The sequence below is a fragment of the Meriones unguiculatus genome (assembly GCF_030254825.1).
Source record: "Meriones unguiculatus strain TT.TT164.6M chromosome Y unlocalized genomic scaffold, Bangor_MerUng_6.1 ChrY_unordered_Scaffold_23, whole genome shotgun sequence".
Taxonomy (NCBI): Eukaryota; Metazoa; Chordata; class Mammalia; order Rodentia; family Muridae; genus Meriones; species Meriones unguiculatus.
The window spans coordinates 6,168,200-6,187,099 of NW_026843709.1; the positions used below are offsets into that span (position 1 = coordinate 6,168,200).

General features: G+C 39.0%; 1 non-coding gene across 1 annotated transcript; it reads right to left on the reverse strand.

The window, feature by feature from the left end:
- Positions 1-2,888: 2,888 nt before the first annotated feature.
- LOC132651608 (U6 spliceosomal RNA) lies at positions 2,889-2,995 on the reverse strand. Its single transcript, XR_009589194.1, has one exon. It is a non-coding gene; the product is annotated as a U6 spliceosomal RNA (small nuclear RNA).
- Between the last annotated feature and the right edge of the window lie 15,905 nt (positions 2,996-18,900).

Consider the following 18,900-nt stretch of genomic DNA (forward strand, 5'->3'; position numbering starts at 1 on the left):
TTGCCCCCTCTCTCCATATCTCTTTAACATAGTTCTGGAAATTCTTGCTAGAGCAATAAGACAAAGTTGAAGGAGATCAATGGGATATAAATTCAAAAGGAAGAAGTCAAATTATCAGTATTTGCAGATGATATGGTAGTCTACGTGAGTGACTCCAAAAACTCTACCAGGGAACTCCTACAGCTGATAAACATTTTCAGCAAAGTGGCCAGATACAAAATGAACTAAAAAAAAAAGAAAAAAAGAAAAATCAGTAGCCTTCCTGTATACAAAAGACAAAAGGGCTGAGAAAAAAATATGGAAACAATACACTTCAAAATAGGCACAAATTAAATAAAATACCTTGGAGTAACCCTAACCAAGCAAGTCACAGACTTGTATGAAAAAAATTTCAAGTCTCTGAAGAAAGAAATAAAAGAAGATATCAAAAGATGGAAAGATCTCCCATGCTCATGGCTTGGCAGGTTTAACATATTAAAAATGGCCATCTTACCAAAAGCAATCTACAGATTCAATGCAATTCCCATCAAATTACCAACACAATTCTTTACAGACCTGGAAGGAAAATTCTCAACTTCATACAGAATAACAAGAAATGCAGAATTGCTAAAACAATCCTCTACAATAGAAAATCTTCTATTGTAGAATAGAATACAATAGATACAATAGATGCAAGGGTATCTCAATCCCTGATCTTAAGCTGTACTATAGAGCAACGGTTGTAAAAAATTCATGGTACTGGCATAGAAACAGAATGGTGCATCACTGGAACCAAACAGAGGACCCAGAAATAAACCCACACACTTATGGATGCCTAAACTTTGACAAAGATGCCAAAACCATACAATGGAAAAAAGATAGCATCTTCAACAAATGGTGCTGGTCTAACTGGATGTCTACATGCAAAAAAAAAAAAAAAGAAAAAAGAAAAAAAAAAAGAAAATAGATCCATACATATCACCCTGCACAAAACTGAAGTCCAAGTGGATCAAAGACCTCAACCTAAAATCAGACACATTAAATCAGATAGAAAAAAATTGGGAAATACCCTTGAACTAATTGGCACAGGAGACAATTTCCTGAACAGAATACCCACAGCACAGGCTCTAAGATCAACAATCAATAAATGGGACCTCATGAAATTGAAAAGCTCTGTAAAGCAAAGGACACCATCATCAACACAAAACAACTGCCTACGACTGGGAAAGAATCTTCACAAACACTTTTCTGACAGAGGGCTAATATCCAGTATATTTAAAGAATTAAAAAAAGTGGAAAAACAGCAAACCAAATAACCAAATAAAAAATGGTGAACAGAGCTAAACAGAGAACTCTCTGTAGAGGAATATCGAGTTGCAGAGAAACACTTAAATAAATGTTCAACATTATTAGTCATTAAGAAAATGCAAATCAAAATGACCCAGAGATTTCACCTTACACCCATCAAAATGGCCAAGATGAAAAACTCAAGTGACAGCACATACTGAAGAGGTTGTGGAGAAATGGGAACCATCCTCCACTGCTGGTGGGAATGTAAACTTGTACAACCACTCTGGAAATCAATCTGGAGCTTTTTCAGACAACTAAGAATAACACTTACTTAAGATCAAGCCATACCACTCCTAGCCATATATCCAAAAGGTGCTCAAGTACACAAGAAATTTCCTCAACCATGTTTTAAGTAGCTGTATTTATAATAGCCAGAAGCTGGAAACAGCCCAGGTGCCACTCAACTGAAGAATGAATGCAGAAATTGTGGTACAACTACAAAATGGAGTACTATTCTGCAATGCAAAATAAGGAAATCATGAAATTTGCAGGTAAATGGTGGGACCTAGAAAGGATCATTCAGAGTGAGCTGTCCCAAAAGCAGAAAGACACACATGGTATATATACCCACTCGTATAGACATATAACATAGCATAGACCTACTAAATCCTGTAAATAAAAAAAAAAAACTAATTAAGAGAGAGGACCCTGACTAAAATGCTCAATCCCCATCCCAAAAGGCAAAGAGGATAAACATCAGAAGAAGAAGAAAACAGGAAACAACCTAGAAACCACAGAGGGCCTCTCAAAGGTTCTGCCCTGCAGAATATCAAAGCAGACACTGAGACTTATGGCCAAGTTTTGGGCAAAGTGCAGGGAATCATATGTAAGAAGTGGAAAATAGTAAGATCTGGAGAGGACAGGAACCCCACAAGGAGAGCAACAGAACCAGAAAATTTGAACACAAGGGTCTTCCCAGAAACTCATACTCCAACCAAGAACCATGCATGGAGATAACCTAGAACCCCTACACAGATATAGTCCATGACAGTGTAGTGTCCAAGTGGGTAGTAGTAGTGTCCAAGTGTCCATAGTAATGGGAAGAAAGACTGCCTCTGACATATTCTAATAGACCTCTTCTTTGATTACCTCCCCCTTAGGGGAGAGCAGCCTTACCAGGACACAGGAGATGACTATGCAGCCATTCCAGATGTGATCTGATAGACTAAGATCAGAAGGAAGGAGAGGAGGACCTCCCCTATCAGTGGACTTGGGGAGGGGCATGCGTGAAGAAGGGGGAGGGAAAGACTGGGAGGAGGGGTTTATTTGAGGATACAAAGTGAATAAACTGTAATTAATGAATAAAAAATGTGGAAAAAATATTTTCTGGGCCTTGGAGGAGGGAATCTTAGAAGGTCTATATCAGAAATATTTTTAGATTTAACATTTTCTTGACAGATACATTGATTTCTTCCATTGTATCTTCCACAACTGAGATTCTTTCTTCCATCTGTTATAGTCTATTGTTTAAAGTTACCTATGTAGTTCCTATTTTCTGCCCTAAATTCTTTCTCTCCACAATTTCCTCCATTTGTTTCTTTAATTTCTCCAAAAAAAAAAAAAATGACGAACATTTCATGAATTTGTTCGTCATCCTAGTGGAGAAGCCATGCTAATACTCTCTGTATCGTTTCAATTTTAGTATATGCGATGCCCAAGCGAGCACTACATATTTCTTTCAAGTGGTAATTAATAAAGTCACATATCCTTGACTTGTGTGTTTCACATTATCACAGATTCCATTATTATTTGTTAAATTCACAGATATGTCCTCAGTCAATGAATTATTTTCTGTGAAAATCCTCCCTAACCAAGCAAATCTTTGGACAAAAAGTGAGTAATTGGGACATTACTTATATTTTTCAGAGACCTTCCAGTATGTCACATCAGGAAACAGTTGTCTTGTTGTAGTCCACCAAAACTGAGAGCTTTTCACACTGAACCACAAATGGCAAGCAGAGAGAGGGAGACTGAAAGAGTCAGAGAGAGAGAGAGCTAGAGAGACAGATTCAGAAATAGAGAGACCAATACCAACAGAAACAAATATAAAGTGAAAGTGACTGAGAGAGAGATTCCATTCTACTAGTCACTTTCAATGGCCTATCTACCTCAAGAGACAACCTCTTATAATATAAATCAAAAAGGAATTTCATTATTTAATAATTTTATTTTAATTTTTATTAATTATACTTTATTCACCTTGTATCTCTCCATAAATCCTGTCCACTCCTAATACCACCTCCCTCCTTCTTCTCCATGCATGCCCCTCCCCAAGTCTACTGATAAATTAAGACTTCCTCTTCTTGCTTCTTATCCTACTCTATCAGATCACATCAGAAGAGCTTGCATTGTGTTTCTCTGTGGCCTGGTAAGGCTGGACCAATATGAGGGTGAGGGGATCAAAGAGCAGACCAATAAGTTCATCTCAGAGGTAGCCTTTGTTCCCATTACTATGGAACCTACTTGGACACGGAACTGCCATTTGCTACATCTCTGCAGAGGTTCTAGGTTATCTCCATGCATGATACTTAGTTCTAGTATGATTCTCAGGAAAGACACCTGTGCTCAGATTTTTTGTTCTGTTGCTCTCCTTGTGGAGCTGCTGGCCTCTCCAGATCTGACTATTTCACACTTCTTTCATTAGATTCCATGCCCAACAGTTGGCAATAATTGTCAGCATCTGCTTTGATAGTCTGCAGGGCAGAGCCTTTCAGGGGCCTTTTGTGGCAGGCTCCTAACTTGTGCCCTGTTTTCTCCTTCTTCTGATGTCCATCCTCTTTGACTTTTGAGATGGGGATGGAGCATTTTAGCCAGAGTCCTCTCTCTTCATTAGTTTTGTTAGGTGTACAGATTTCAGTAGGTTTACCCTTTATTAAATGTCTATATGAGTGAGTATATACTGACTATGTCTTTCTGCTTCTGGGATAGCTCACTCAGGATGACCCTTTCCAGTTCCCACCATTGACCGGAAAATTTCATGATTTCCTTGTTTGTTTATTTCTGAGTAGTATTCCATTGTGTAGATATGCCATAATTTCTGTATCCATTCTGCAGTTGGGGGACATCAGTGTTGTTTCCAGGGTCTGGCTATTACAAATAAAGCTGCTACAAACATGGATGAGCAAAAGTCCTTATGATGTACTTGAGCCTCTTTTGGATATATGCCTAGGAGTTTACTCATATGGGAACAATGGTGTATCTGTGTTTTTTCACAGGAAAATGATACAGCTCCATGGCTTCTGGGATGCCTGGTGTAACAAGTGAATGAGGAGTTTTCTCCTGACTATGATAATGATGACAATGAAGACCTCTTCGCTCAAAATGATTGTTTATTAGGCATATGTTCCTAATTCACCTCTACTACAACCAGTTTCCTTGGATGATCCAGAAGTCCTTGTTTATGTCAACAACAATTAGTTGGTGGGTTTTCCTGCTTTTGAAGGAACACAAGTAAAACATACTCTTAACTATTCAGGACTAGGAAGATGTCATCCTCCTTGCTTTACCAAAGACAGTATTGCTACACCCTCTCTAGTGTCATCAGTGTAGCATATCAATAGATTGTGCTACTAGGTGGAAGATACATTTTCTTCAGAAATATGCTTAATGGAAGTTCCTAGCAAGAACCCTAATATGCCTATCTAAGACAGAAAGACATAATCTGAATGTCCCATGCTTACTTCATTGCAAGATTGGATTGATGAGCTTTTTTGCTGTTTCTGTATGATTCTTGGAACAGTACAATTAACTATTCAAGGAAACACATTTCTAATAAATTACTAAAAGCTTTAGCAAATAAGAGTGGAAGGAAAATAAAATTTTAGGAGAGTTAATAAATCAGATTCAGCATCAGGAGTTGCTTGTGGAAAGAACAAACATTGTAGGCAATAAAGGGACAAGAGTTTTAGGGCTTTCTAAAGAAAATATTTAATCAGGATCTGTTAGGATAATGCTCTGGATATTCCCACTGTAGTAAATATACTACAAAACCATTGCCAAAAACAGGTGTTTATGATGAGGCAGAAAGAAGATAGACAAACATAGGAGGTCAGAAGGTTTTATATTATGAGTTTTATGGACAGGCTAGATCAAGCATCTTATCTCTAAGGGAAGATTGTAAATCCTTAGCAAGACAAACAGGAGGAATTCCCCTCAATGCTTAACTCTAGGGGGGTTGTAAATCCTTAGCTAACTTGGTTCAGAGGGCAATGACAGCCCCTGCCCTTCCACTCACTAATTAGTAGAAGTAAACTGTGTAAACACCACTAGTTTAAGGTTTTGTCTTTATTTTTATTAAAAGCTTTTAGGCCGATATTTTTTGTAGACACTGCATCTATCAGGTTACTCTTTCAGTTAAAATGTAAACTTTGTTTTGTTGGTAAAAAAGTCTGAATGCTCCAGGAAGTATGTCAACTTCAAGATCCTTCTTTATGTAATCACTATATAAGTGTTGGCTTGACTTCAGTAAATCTCAGTAGATCCAAACCAACACTACCTGGTGTGGTCTCTGTCATTTCACCTACTTGTGTCTACTGATATCCAAATCCCTGTTCTCCCACGGGTGAGGTACTCCCGAGTGGGTTGGCCTGCGGCAGAGTATTTATCAGGACAGCTTACCAGTCTCCCCTGTCTAGGTCATAGGTCAGAATGACAACTACTCTACAGTTAGGGTGGCAGCTCAAGCCTTCCTTTGCACCCAGGAAAAGTGGAACATTGGAGGGACATTATTATCCCTTCCTACGGGAGTTAAGAATGGCAGTCTTACATCTCCAAGCAGTTATCCACCATGTGAGAAAGGGGTTCAAAATACCTGTCCTCGGATGATGGTTCCTTGGAAAAACTGCATAGGAGAAATGCCCACCATCTACACCTGGGACAACATTTACTTGCAAATCAAGTACAAGAACACATCAAAGATATCATCATTATGACTAAGTAGGCTTCATTTCAGATATGCAGAGGTGGTTCAATGCAGAAATCCATAAATGTAATCCACCATATTAACAAACAGAATAATAATAAAAACATAATAATCTTCTTAGATGCTAAAATGGCATTTGACAAAAAAAAAAAAAAACAACATCCATTTTTGGCTAAAGTACTGGAGAAATCATGGATACAAGGCACATACTTAAACATAGTAATATACAGGAAGCCTATACATCATCAAACTAAATGGAGAGAAACTTAAAGCAATTCCACTGAAATTAGGGACAATGCAAGGATGCCCCGTCTCACCATATCTCTTCAACATATTTCTGGAAGTCCTTGCTGGAGTAATAAGACAATTGAACGAGATCCAGAGGATAGAAACTTGAAAGGAAGAAGTCAAAATATCACTATTTGCATATGATATATGATAATATCCCAGAGTGACTTCAAAAATTCTACCAGGGAACTCCTGAACACCTTCAGCAAAGTGACTGGATACAAAATTAACTCAAAAAAAAAAAAGAGTAGCAAAAGAGAGGAGAAAGAAATTAAAGAAACAAAAAAATGATATTATCTAACAAGTCCATATCTCCATACATTCCCAGACATTTATTCATTGGGGAGAAAGAGCTAGAGAGACAGTTTCAGGAGTAGAGAAACCTAGACCAATAAAAACAGATATAGAAGGTGATAGAGACTGAAAGACAGAGACTCCATTCTGTCTGGTCATTTTCAATGGCATATCAAATTCAAAGCACACCCTTTTAAAATATCAAATAGTAATTATATTATCTAACAAAGTCATACCCCCTGTGTACACAAAGTTGAGAAAAGATACTTAGAATAATTATATATATAATGTTATTATAACATCACAATTATATGACATCTCTGTTTGCTCTGGCCAGCAGAGCCTGCTATTAGTGGGGGATAGAAGAGAATCCGATCATGTGAAAAGATGGGCTGAGAGAAAGAAATGAGTCCAAGCAAGCAGGTGCTTGTCAAGGACCAACTTTACTGAGCAGAATCAGCTTTTATATAGGGTTCAGGATGAGGAAGTAGGGTGGGTGAAAAATTACAAATTCTCTCGGCCAGGGGCCTGAAACATCTTGTGATAAGCCATGGTTCTGTGAGCACATCTCTGCTGTTACAAAGCAGTATGTTTACTGCAGGTAAGGAAACGGGCAAGTTGAGGCAGGTTGATGGGTTTCCACAGGTGTTCTCTGACATCTCCAAGCAGTTTGTTTACTGCAGGTAAGGGAGCAGGCAAGTTGAGGCAAGTTGGTGAGCTCCTTCAGGTGGTCTCTGAAGTTGGTGAGTTCCCTCAGGTGGTCCCTGACATCTGGTGTATTGTGTTGATTAATATTTACATTTGATATATCTTCTGGTAAAGCTTCTGTTAATCCTATAGAGCTGTATAACCAAATCACCACATGGATTCTGGTTATATTTAGTTAACCTAGAACACAATGATGGGCAATAATTACTCCCTCTTAAACTTCCAAGCCCTCATGGTTTCCTAACATTTAGATTTTATTAATTTTACTTGCTTTTTTTGTAAAATCTTAGATCTGGTTCATTCTCCACTGTAGTTCCTAGTTCTCTTCTGAGCTTGGCTCTCTTAGCTCTGCCCTCACCCTTTTTTCCTACAACCATTTCCTACACTCTGGATCCTCCCCTTTTTCCTGCTATGGATCATCTCCTCTCCTTGCTCAATATTGTGGCTAGTTGCTTTATTTTTGCCTGTTTGAGACAGGATAAGTATCACAATGCAATATCCAATTGAAACCAGAGAGCGGGGAATAGAAATCTGCATTTGATGGAACAAGGGTAAGGTGTATACATTTCAAAAGAACAGTGTACAAACATTCCTTCTTAAAGTCCAATAAAAAGCTTATTTTATTTCAATATAATAATAATTATGAAATTTTGAAAACTATATTATATAAAATCTACATGTGCAATGTCCATTCTATGTGAATTTAGCAACTTAGGAGAAAGTATCCGATTATCCTGTCTATCTTGACAAGTTGAGAGTTCTATACCTAAATTAACTTTTATCCTCATTGATACTACCTATTTATGAAAGTATTTCTTAATTCCTAAACAACTTAAGCTTTTTTGTGGCACTGTACCTATTTGTTCTTCAACCCCATCAGAGACTAAGAAGAAATGAAATTAATTACTAAAGTAAATAGGAAGTTCATGTTAGCAGCTTTGAAAAATTAAAAAAAAATTGACAGAAACAATTTGTTGCCTGAAGAGTCACCCATAACTCTCTGTAAGTTTGGAGCATCATATTCAGCCTTCTGGCTCAGAATATTTAACAGACACATTTGTTAAGGGGAACAATGTACCATATCTTGATGGAGTCCAGAAAAGGTATGACATCGAAATTCTATGATGATATCGCAATGTTATGACATGACAGTGTTATTATGACATCCCAATTATATGACACCTCAATGCTATTATGACATGATTTTGGTATGACATCAAAATGGAATTTTGATATCACAATGCTTTAAAAACATCATAATACTGTTATGATAAGATAGTATTATGACATCACAAGGGAATTATGAAATCACAATGCTATGACACAACAATGCTATGATGCCATTACAAAATTATGGCATCTCAATGCTATTGAGAAATCACAATTGTTTTTTGACATCACAATGCTATTGTGACATCACAATGCTATGATGACATCACAATGCTTACATGACATCACAATGTTATTATGACAACACAATGCTATTGTGAATTAAAAATTGTATTATGACACAAAAATGGTAATACGATAACATAATGGTATTATGACATAAAAATGGTAAGACGACATCACAATGCTTTCATGAGATCACAATTGTGTTACAACTTCACAATGATATTACAACATTATATTGTGGTGATGACTTCACAATAGCATTAGGAAATCAAAATTCATCATGACTTCCCAATGCTATTATGATATCACAATATCATTAAGAAATGATCACAATGGAATTTTGATATCAAAATGCTATTATGACCTAAAAAGGTATTATGACATAACAATGGTATTAAACATCACAATTCTATTACAATATTGCAATGGTCTGAAGACTTAAAAATGGTGTCATCACATCCCAATGGTATGTCACATGTAATGCTATTATAAAATAAAATGATATACAACTTTAACAACAAGATGACTTCACAATGATGTTAGACCTCACAATGCTCTCATGACATCACAATGGCATTATGACATCACAATACTATTTTGAGTTCACAAAGCTATTTTGATATCTCAATGCTATTGTGACATCACAATGCTATGATGACATCACACTGCTTTTATATTATCACAGTGATGTTAGGACTCCACAATGATTTTGTAACATCATACTTCTATTGTGACATCACAATGCTTTTATAACATCACGATGAAATGATGAACTCACAATGTTATGTTTACATCAAAATGCTATTATGACATAATTGTGTTATGACGTCACAATGGAATTATGACATCACAAAGCCATTATGACATGACAATGGGGTTATGACTTCAATATGTTATTATGATATCACAATTATATTATGACTTCAAAAAGTTATGACTTCACAATGATATTAGGACATCACAATTCTATGATGACATCACAATGGTATGATGATATCCCAAAGCTATTACCACATCACAATGGTATGAGGATATCCTAAGGCTATGATGACATCAAAATTGTGTCAAGAACTCATATTTTTTTAATTTTATTTTTCTTATTAGTTACATTTTTTAAAATCTGTGTCCCAGCTGTATCCCACTCCCTCATTCACTACCCAACCCCATATTCCCTGCCTGATCTCCTCCTTCCAAGTCTACTGATAGCAGAGGACCTCCTCCCCTTGCCCTTGACCCTGTTTTATCAGCTATCTTCAGGGCTGGCTGCAAAGTCCTCCTTTGTGGCCTAACAGGACTGCTCCTCCCCTGGGGTGGTGAGATCCTGTTAGAAATAATCCTTTTTCCCCTTACTTTGGGAAACTACTTGGTTATTGAGCTACCACAGGCCACATATGAGCAGAAGTTCTAGGTTATATCCATAAGATGATCCTTGGTTGAGTGTCAGTCGCAGAAAAGACCCTGTGCCTGGATATATTTGGTCTTTGTAGAGCTCCTATCCTTTCCATATCATACTAACTTTTTGCAAGCCGCGTGATTGTCTCACCAGCAAGAGCGCACGGGGACAACAGGATCCTTCTGCAGCAAGCTTTATTGCAGTCAAACAATGAAAGGAGGAAAACCCCGAGCCCCGAAGTGGCGCTGTTTATATAAGCCCTGCTCGCATCAGAGTGGTGTGCGATGATGTATCATCCCCTGATTGGCTGCTCACCCATCACCCCATCTGACGCCCCTGGCTGGGCTCATGACGACGGTTGCCCAACGGTCATAATGGTCATAAATCATGCACTCTAGGACTTGTTTACCAGTTTAGAAGGGCGGAAGCCAGCGCCATGGCAACCAAACCCCAGCTCTCCACATCTCCCCTTTTTTTATTTTGTTTGAACAGTAAGCTTCCTACTGTCAATACAGCATTATGCCAGAAAGCCAACATCTGAGCCTGATGGAAGGCAATGCTTCAGCCGTTGACCATCATTGGAGCAACCTCCTCACTGTGAGGCTGTCCTGTCTTAGGTTGGTGAAGACTTATTTGCACTCTTCTGTCACTGACTTTCCAGATCGTTTGGCAAGAGAAAAATTGTGATTTACACCCATCCCCAGGCAATGGGAAACAGATCCCCAGGGAGTGCAAGGGCTCTAAATCCAGTTTGTGGCATGTGCCTGCAAAGACAGAGGCAACCTTGTCAAACATTAATTTTTCAGCATGGATAACCAAATATCAGGGGAGGTGCCTTGCTCCAGAGCAGCTAGCGCCTGTACGATCACCACCTTGTCACGTTTTTGTTGGGTTTTGAGTTTGCAGAACAACCAGAGGACAAATATTAAACCACAGCACAGGGCAGCGCCAAACATCCCAACGCCCACCCATTCCTTAAAATAAGAAAAGGCAGAAGAAACCCAGGATAATAAGCCATCTGTGAACAATAAATCCACTCGAGTAGAATTAATGGTTGCCACCGCTGCCCTTAGCTCTTCGTTTCTTCAAATCCTTCTGACCAAATCCTTCCTGCAAGATATAGGGACAATTTCCTGGACAAATTAGTGGCTCGGGTAAGATTTTCATATTGTACACTGGTAATACAGAGTGCTCCTATTTTTCTTTCACACCCTAATTGAGCCAATTGAGATAAAATATCTATTCTTTCTTCCACAAGATCCAGACGCTGGTTAAGAACCATCAATCCGCCTTTTAATTGTGCGCTAGCAGATGTATGAAGGTTTATGGCTTCAGCCACACCTGCCAACAATTGATTTACTGTTGTGCTTGTTTGGATTGAATTTTCCATTGCCAAGCCGACTGCAGTCAGCAATGGCAGTAACAAAGGCTGTGGTGATGCTAAAATCTCTCTTCTGTCTAAACAGGGAGAGGGTGGATGGAGTCTCCACAGGGATTGGGATCCACTGCGGGACTCTAACAACCTGGGCACAAGCGTAACGCCTGGCATTCCAACATTGCGACATCCATCATGTCTTATTGGTACAATTTCTAAAAGAATTATTGGACAAACAAGTATAAAAGGGGAATAAACACAGACAGGACTAGGCGGAAAAACCGTCTGATTTGTATTGGATGAGAAAAATTTAGGAAAAACCAATGAATTATGTCTGACCGGCATAGGCTTCAGGAATGCAGACAAAATGGCCCAACGTTGTACCCCCACAGTACTAGGAAGCCGATTTAGAAGGATCCAAGCAAGAACTGGAATTAGTTGCAGGTATATTCGTTGAAAGATCATCTTCGGCTGCTGTGAGCTTTCGCGTGAGGCGCTCCTGTACCCAGAATGGATTGTTTTCTTCCTGTGGGAAAACACAGACAGCTCCCCTGGATCTTATTAAAATAGGATCCGGGCCTTTCCATTAACCAGTCAAGACATCCTTCCATTTGAACTTTTCCTTAAGCCTATCAGGCTCTACAGGGCACGGCTTGCAGCTGGTGTTAAGGCTCTGGGTGAAGAAAAATGAGTATCCCCTTCCAAAATATCAAATAGGGGTTTTAATTCAGCAGAAGGAATCTTTAAAAATGGCCTAAGCCAATTTATATCACCTAATAATTTTTAAAAATCACTAGGGACAACAGGAGCGGCTGACCGAGAAAGTTCACGCTTCCTGTTTCTCAGTAGTGGCCGTTCATCCAGGTGGTATCGTTCTTCCTCATAGCGGGCTGCTTCCTCCTCTAGATTTGACTCCTTGGAGGGACTCAACTCTTCTAACTCAGAATTGCCAATTTCTAAAGCCTCTAGTTTTTTTGTCGGATAGAGAGGCTCCTTTTTAGATTTTTTCTTCTCCTCATCATGTTTCTCTCCCAGGGCGTTCTTTCCCTTATCTCTCGCTCCTGCGGCTTTAACATCCACAGAAGGGCCTTTTTTCTTAGAGACGTCTTTATTTCTATCCATTGGGACCCCTAATCTTTCATCACGTTCTGTTTCTGACATGCTGTCTTGTATCTCCTCTAACACTCCCTTAGTGCCTACTCTTAGATTTTCATTAATCTCTTCCCTTTCGAGGTCACCCTTAAGCTTGTACGAAACCAAAAGAAAGAGGACGAGGGCAACAGTCACAACAGGGAAAGCAATTAAGGCTCCTGCTAGCTGAGGTGAAAGATGAGATAAATCAAGACGAAACATGCCTCTCAGAACTTATCTCGCTGCTGCAGTTCTGAATCCTCCCCGCGAATGGGGGGTCTCCTCGGCACCGGCGATGGCAGGCTCCTGGCGTCCTGGGTTTCGGCACCAGATGTTGCGAGCTGCATGATCGTCTCGCCAGCAAGAACGCACGGGGACAACAGGATCCTTCTGCAGCAAGCTTTATTGCAGTCAAACAATGAAAGGAGGAAGACCCCGAGCCCCGAAGTGGCACTGTTTATATAAGCCCTGCTCACACCAGAGTGGTGTGAGATGACGTATCATCCCCTGATTGGCTTCTCACCCATCACCCCATATGATGCCCCGGGCTGGGCTCGAGAAGACAGTTGCCCAACGGTCATAACGGTCATAACGGTCATGCACTCTAGGACTTGTTTACCAGTTTAGAAGGGCGGAAGCCAGCACCATGGCAACCAAACCCCGGCTCTCCACACTAACTCCCCTCCTTTCATGATTCCCTGCACTCTGTGGAAGGTTTGGTTATGAGTCTTAGAGTCTGCTTTGAAAAAATCCTAGGTAGAGTCTTTCAGATGCCTTCAGCGGTAGACTCCTGTCATGCGTTCAATGCACATCCCATTTGTCTTTCTAAATGAGGATTGATCATCTTTGCCTGTGTCTGCTTTCTTGAGCATTTCTTTAAGTGTTTCTCTGCCATTCGATGTTCCTCTGTCGAGAATTCTCTGTTTACCTCCATTTCCCATTTTTACCTTGGATTACTTGGTTTGTTGCTTTTCTGCTTCTTTAATTCTTTATATATACTGGATATTAGCCCTCTGTCAGATAAAGAGTTGGTAAAGATTCTTTCTAAATCTCTAGGCAGTCGTTTTGTTTTGATGACAGTGCCTTTTGCTTTACAGAAGCTTTTCAGTTTCATGAGGTCCCATTTATTGACTCTCTTGCTCTTAGTGCCTGTGCTGTTAGTCTTCTGTTCAGGAAGTTGTCTCCTGTACCAATGAGTTCTAGGTTGTTCCCCACTTTTTCTTCCAACTGATTTAGAGTATCTGGTTTTATGTTGAGGTCTTTGATCCACTTCGACATTAGTTTTGTGCAGGGTGATAAATATGGATCTATTTTCATTTTTCTGCATGTAGACACACAGTTGGTTCTGCACCATTTGTTGAAGATGATCTCTTTTTTCCATTGAATGGTTTTGGCTTCTTTGTCAAAACACAAGCATTCATAGGTGTGTGGGTTTGTTTCTGGGTCTTCTATTTGGTTCCATTGATCCTCCTTTTTGTTTCTATGCCAATACCATGCAGTTTCTATTACTGTTGCCCTGTAGTACAGATTGAGATCAGGGATGGAGATACCTCCAGATGATCTGTTGTTGTACTAGATCATTTTGGAGATTCTTGGTTTTTTGTTTCTCCATTTGAAGATGAGAATCTTTTTTTCAAGGTCTGTAAAGAATTGAGCTGGTATTTTGATGGGAATTGTAATGAATTTGTCGATTGCTTTTGGCAGGATGGCCATTTTCACAATGTTAATCGTACCAATCCATGAGCACGGGAGATCTTTTCATTTTCTGATAACTTCTTTGATTTCTTTCTTCAGAGACTTGAAGTTTTTCTCAAACAGGTCATTCATTTACTTGGTTAAAGTCACACCGAGGTACTTTATGTTATTAGTGGCTATTGTGAAGGGTGTTGTTTCCCTAATTTCTTTCTCAGCCTTTTTGTCTTTGGTATACAGGAGGGCTTCTGATTTTTATGAGTTGATTTTGTATCCTGCCACTTTGCTGAAGGTGTTCATCAGTTGAAGGAGTTCTCTGGTTGAATTTTTGGGGTCGCTCATGTATACTATCATATCATTTACAAATAGTGACACTTTGACCTCTTCCTTTCCAATTTATATCCCCTTGATCTCCTTTAGTTGTCTTATTGCTCTGTCTAGTACTTCAAGTACTATGTTGAAGAGATATGGAGACAATGGGCAGCCTTGTCTTGTCCCTGATTTCAGTAGGATTGATTTAAGTTTCTCTCCATTGAGTTTGATGTTGACTATAGGCTTGAATATATTGCCTTTACTATGTTTAGGTATGTGCCTTGAATCCCTGATCTCTCCAAGACTTTAAACATCAATGGGTGTTGAACTTTGTCAAATGCTTTTTCGGCATCTAAGAAGATGATTATGCGGTTTTTCTCCTTCAGTTTGGTTATGTGGTGGATTACATTGATGGATTTCCGTATATTGAACCACCCCTGCATACCTGGGATGAAGCCTACTAGGTCATGGTGGATGATCTCTTTGATGTGTTCTTGGATTCAGTTTGCAAGTCGTTTATTGAGTATTTTTGCATCAATGTACATAAGAGAGGTAGGTCTGAAGTTCTCTTTTTTTGTTGGGTCTTTGTGTGGTTTAGGTATCAAGGTGACTGTGGCTTCATAGAATGAGTTTGGTAGTGTTCCTTCTGTTTCTATTTTGTGGAGTAGTTTGAGGAGAATTGGTGTTAACACTTCTTTGAAGGCCTTGTAGAATTCTGCACTGAAGCCATCTGGCCCAGGGTTTCTTTTGGAGTGGAGACTGTTAATGACTGCTTCAATTTCCTTGGGATATATATGACTATTCAGTCTTTCTACCTGATCCTGACTTAATTTTGGTAGATGGAATCTCTCAAGAAAATTGTCCATTTCATTTAGATTTTCAAATTTTGTGGCATATAGGCTTTTGTATTATGACCTAATAATTGTTTGGATTTCCTCAGTGTCTATTGTTATGTCTGCATTTTCATTTTTGAATTTGCCAATTTGGATAGCTTCTCTGCTTTTTAGTTAGTTTGGCTAAGGGTTTGTCTATCTTGTTGATTTTTCTCAAAGAACCAGCTTTTTGTTTAATTGATTCTTTGAATAGTTTTATTTGTTTCTAATGGATTGATATCAGCCCTGAGTTTTATTAATTCCAGCCCTCTGCTCCTCTTGGGTGTATCTGCTTCTTTTTTTCTAGGGTTTTCATTTAAGTCATTAAGTTTCTTGTATGTGATATTATGAATTTCTTCTTGCAGGCACTTAGTGGTATAAAATCTCTGAGCACTGCTTTCAATGTGTCCCATTATTTTGGGTATGCTGTGCCTTCATTTTCATTGAATTCTAGGAAGTCTTTAATTTCTTTCTGTATTTCTTCCTTAACTCGGCTGTCATTGAGTAGTAAGTTGTTCAGTTTCCATGTTCGTGTCTGCTTTTTTTTGCTTCTGTTGTTGCTGATGTCTAGCTTTAATCCATGGTGGTCAGACAGAATACAAGGGATTATTTCAATCCTCTTGTATCTCTTGAGGCTTGCTTTGTGACTGACTATATGATCTACTTTGGAGAAGGTTCCATGCGGTGCTTAAAAGAAGGTGTACTCTTTCAGTTTGGGTGAAAAGATCTGTAGATGTCTATTAGGTCCATTTTATTTAGAGATTCTGTGAGTGCTTTTATTTCCCTATTTGGTGTCTGTCTAGTTGATATGCCTCTTGATGAGAGTGGGGTTTTGAAGTCTCCCACTATTAAGGTATTAGGATCAATGTATGATTTAAGCTTTAATAATGTTTAATTTACAAATGTAGGTGCTCTCGTATTTTGGGCATAGACACTCATGATTGTGATGTCCTCTTGGTGCATTTTTCCTTTGATGAGAATATAGTGGTCCTCTTTATCTTTTTTGATTAACTTTGGATGAAAGTCTATTTTATTAGATATTAGGATGGCTACTCCAGCTTGTTTTCTGGAACCATTTGCTTGAAAAACATTTTTCCAGCCCTTTACTCTGAGGTAGTGTTTATCTTTGTTGCATAGGTGCATTTATTGGATGCAACAGAATGTTGGATCCTGTTTTTGCAACCATTCTGTTAGCCTGTGTCTTTTTATTGGCGAGTTGAGTCCATTGATATTGATAGATAATAGTGACCAATGCATGTTAGTTCCTTTTGTAATGGAGTCTGTGATCTTACCCTGTTTCATTGCTTGTTCTCTTTTCCTTTTTGTTGGGATATTGTCTGTATGCCCTGTTTTTTGGGGTGAAGTTGTTTTCATTGGATTGGAGTTTTTTCCTTCCAGTATCTTCTGTAGGGTTGGTTTGCTGTATAGATATTGTGTAAATTTAGTTTTGTCATAGAATATTTTGTTTTCTCCATCTATGTTGGTTGAAAGCTTTGCAGGGTATAGTAGTCTGGGTTGACATTTGTGATCTATTAGAGTCTCTATGATACTTGCCCAGGCCCTTCTGGCTTTCATAGTTACTGTTGAGAAGTCCAGTGTGATTCTGATAGGTCTACCTTCATATGTTACTTGGCCTTTTTTCCTTGCTGCTTTTAATATCTTTTCTTTGTTCTATAGATTTAGTGTTTTGACTATGATGTGACGTGATGTGTTTCTTTTCTGGTCTAGTCTACTTGGTGTTCTGTAGGCCTCCTGTATATGTATGGACATATCTCTCTTTAAGTTAGGAAAATTTTCTTCTATGATTTTCTTAAAAAATATTTTCTGGACCTTGGAGCCTGGCGTCTTCTTTTTCATCAATTCCTATTATTCTTAGATTTTGTCTTTTTATAGCGTCCTTGATTTCTTGGATATTTTGTGATTGGAACTTTTCTGATTTTACTTTTTCTTTGAGAGAAGTATCAATTTCTGCAAGTGTGTCTTCAGCTCCAGGGATTCTCTCTTCCATCCCTTGTATTCTGTTGGTGATGCTTACTTTTGTGGTTCCTGATCTTTTCTCCAAGTTCTCCAGCTCAAGGGTTTTCTCATTTTGTGTTTTCTTTATTGATTCTAATTCTGTTTTCATGTCTTGCACCATTTCTTTCATGTGTTTGAATTTGGATTCCTGTCTCTCTATGATGGTCTCTATTTCTTTGTTCATTTCCTTTTTATATGCCACTAATTTTATCTCTACTTGTGCCTCTATTTTTGGGCTATGTTTGCCTGTGTTTCTTTAAGGATTTTGTCTATTTCTTCTTTCTTTACCTCCAATTCACTGTCCAACTCTTTGAAAGATTTGTTAAAAAAAAAAGATTTGTTCATTTCCTCCTCATGAGCTTCAAATAATTGGGTAAGCATGGCTGCATGGCCTTAAAGTCATTTTCCTGTGCTTCTGATACATTGGAGTATCCATCAATTTGGGGGTTTGCTGGTGAAAGCATGATGTCCTGATTTATTTTGCAAGTGTGCTTTCACCTACCCCTGGCCATTGGCTTATCTGAAACCCTCCCTGTTTGTTTTTGGATTCTGCAGATCAGACTGGTACTGTCTCTCTCTGCCATCTGGAGAGTTCTTCAGGAAGCTGAGAGATGTCCCATGTCCTCAGCACATGCTGAGGACTAGCTGTACCTGTTGTAGAAATTTACGCAGGCGTAAACGGGAAAAATGCAGGTTTGCATGTGTGTGTGTGTGTGTGTGTGTGTGTGTGTGTGTGTGTGTGTGTTTGTGTGTGTGGAAGTGTGCGTGGATGTGTGTCTCAAGGGACAGAATGATCGATAATGTTGAACCATTGAGTATGTGGGATGGGCTCTGCATTGTATATGTCTCTGGTGCTAGTGATGATCACAGCACAACTTCTGGCATTAACTGCCTTAACTCCTCAATTAGACCCACAGAGCAAGAGCTTCAATGTCCCAAGTGCCCCTCTGTTTCCCAAAGTGGGTATGTGGATGGTAGTGGGTTCAATGACTGGCTTCTGTTTTATAAGAACCCTGGGTCTGGGTTTCTGCAAATTCTAAGAGATGCACTCACTCTCAGGCAGGTCACTTGGCAGGGATCAGGATATCTGGGCTTTCTGCTCTCCGGTATGGTCCTGCTTCTTTGATGTGCTCCACCAGTGCAGTTCTGCTGCCATTGCCAGGTTAGGAAGTCC